General features: G+C 77.3%; 1 non-coding gene across 1 annotated transcript; it reads right to left on the reverse strand.

Annotated features, from left to right (window-relative positions):
* Positions 1–457: 457 nt before the first annotated feature.
* LOC138684392 (5.8S ribosomal RNA) lies at positions 458–610 on the reverse strand. Its single transcript, XR_011323665.1, has one exon. It is a non-coding gene; the product is annotated as a 5.8S ribosomal RNA (ribosomal RNA).
* Positions 611–2,500: the final 1,890 nt, after the last annotated feature.

Consider the following 2,500-nt stretch of genomic DNA (forward strand, 5'->3'; position numbering starts at 1 on the left):
CGGGGGGTCGGGGAGAAGAGGCTGGGGGGGGGCGACGGGGGTGACCCCCGTCCCCGGCACGCACACGCGCGCGCGGCAGCACGGCACGGTACCACCGCGGTACCCACCCGCAGACAGCCGCCCGCGCGGGAGGCCGGGGGCGAGGCCCGCACCTCCCCCCTTCTCTCTCCCCACCGCCGCGCCAGGCCCGACCGGCTCGACGAACCCTGACGGCCCCGGCGGGACGAGCTCCGCCCAGCGGGTGCTCCGGGAGCGGGGAGCTTCGGAGCGCTCCCCGAGTCTCGATTTAGGGGGACGAAGGCCCTTGGCAGCCGCCGCCGCCGGGCTGCGGGGAACGACTCCCCGGGCCCGGGGCCGCGCGCGCGCGGGCCTGCGAGGCACCCCAGCCGCGCCGCTGCGACCGCCGCCCCGCCGCGAGGCGAGGGGCGGCGGCACAGACGGGCGATTGATCGTCAAGCGACGCTCAGACAGGCGTAGCCCCGGGAGGAACCCGGGGCCGCAAGTGCGTTCGAAGTGTCGATGATCAATGTGTCCTGCAATTCACATTAATTCTCGCAGCTAGCTGCGTTCTTCATCGACGCACGAGCCGAGTGATCCACCGCTAAGAGTTGTCTGGCTTTCGGCACCGCCCCGCACGCGCGAGGGGGCCAGGACCGCTCGCCACAGGCAAGCGGCCCCTCCGGAGGATGGCCCACCGCCCGCCCGCCCACCCCCCTCCGCACGCGCGGAGGGGGCACGGCGCAGCACGACGGAGAAGCCGCGCCTCTGCTGACCGTACAAGCACACACAGAGAAAGGGGGGGGAAAGGAACGGAAAACTCCGAACGGCAAGGCTGGGGAGCCCGCGCTCCCGACCGACCTGGGAAATGCCTTGCTGGCGTCGGAGGCGGCCCAGGCGCACGGGCTCGGCCCGGCCTCTGGGCAGAGGCAGCGATGCACCCGACCGCGCGCGGCCTGCCCACCACGCTCCGGACAACACGGCTGCTGCTGCTGGGCAGCAGCGGGGAGCCCCACCGGCCCCGCACGCGCCTCCGTGCCAGCTGCGCCGCACTACGACAGCCAGCTCCCCCGGGCTCGTCCCGACGGCAACTCCGCGGCCACGCCAACGGCTCCAAGAGGCGGCAACCGCCAGAGCCGGCGACGCACCGCCCGCGGCCTGCCGGACGGCACCCGCTGCCGCACCAGAGCGGCTGCCCTCCCGGAACCACCGCCACCGCTTCTCGCCTCGGCCCCTTCCACGGGCACGCCCCAGGTGGAAGGCGGACGGCGCTAAGCCGGGGACAGCGCCCGCTCTCCCCGTTTCCACGCGGAGACCGCGCGTGGGGTGCCCCCGCCCGCCCCCGCCCACCTGCCCGGCGCGGCCGGGAAGCGCGACGGGGAAGCGGCGGGCAGGGCCCGGGACAGGACAGCCGCGGCCGGCAGCGAGCGCCCTCCGGCCGGCCGACAGGCCGAGCGGCGCCGCCAACGCTCAGCCGGGATGCCGCCCTTGCCAGCAGCCAGTGGCGGGAGACCGCCGAGCACTCGCCAGGGCGAGGGGGAGAACGGAGCGCAGCGCGGCGCAGCGCTGCGACAGAGGCGCGGCGGCCCGGCAGCCGCCCAGCGAGCCCCCACCGCGGGGACCCGCCACCCCGGGCAGTGAGCCCGCGCTCACGCCGGGGTCGCCCGTTTCGAGGCAGGCAGGCCGGCTACGGCCGACCGCACCGCGGTCTCCACCGAGACCGGACCGCGGAGAGGAGGGGGCAGCGGGACCCCTCCCCGGCACGGCTGCCCGCGGGATGAGCACGGGCGGCAGCCCACCAGGGGCCTTCGTGGGAGGAACTCCCGGCCCCTTTAAGGCACCGCCGCCCGGCCGCCCCCCGGGTCGCATCGAGCCGCCCGCGTCTTTAAACCTCCGCCCGGCTCCACGGCCTTCGACCCCCGGGCTCACCGAGGGAGGGCCGCGGAGGCGCGGACGCTAGGTACCTGGCCCTGGGGTGAGGGAAACGACCTGCAGGCCCCGCGGGGGTGCCTCCCCCGCTGCCGCCCTCGGGGGAGCGTCCGCCCGCGGGGGCGCGCCCGACATCCACCGCCACCACCACGTCCTCCTTCCCGGGGCCCGGGGTTTCCCTCAGTAGCCCGGCGCTGCGCCCGGGAGGAGAGCCGTGGCTCGGGCCGCCCGCTGGCGCGGGACACAGCCCGGCGGGGGCCTTGCCCACCAGAGGAGGCGGCGGCAGAGCCCCCCCCGCCCCGGCTCCCTCGTGGGGAGAGGTGCGGGGGGGGGGCGCCGCCGCCACCCCACCCGGCGCCGCGCACCCGCCCGGAATGCCCGGAGGCCTTTCCCCTGCGCGGCCGGCCGGGCTGCTCCGCAGCAGCCCGACACGGTGCGGGCAGGGTCGCGGGAGACGCCTCCCGCGACCCCGGAGGACCCTCTCCTCTCGCGCCGCTCGCGCCCTGCTGCCCCGTCCTCACCGCCGCTCGCCGCTTCCTCCTCCTGCCCGAGCGGGCTCGGCCGGCGGGGCTCG

The sequence above is a fragment of the Haliaeetus albicilla genome, unplaced genomic scaffold (genome assembly GCF_947461875.1).
Source record: "Haliaeetus albicilla unplaced genomic scaffold, bHalAlb1.1 scaffold_57, whole genome shotgun sequence".
In the NCBI taxonomy this organism is placed as follows: Eukaryota; Metazoa; Chordata; class Aves; order Accipitriformes; family Accipitridae; genus Haliaeetus; species Haliaeetus albicilla.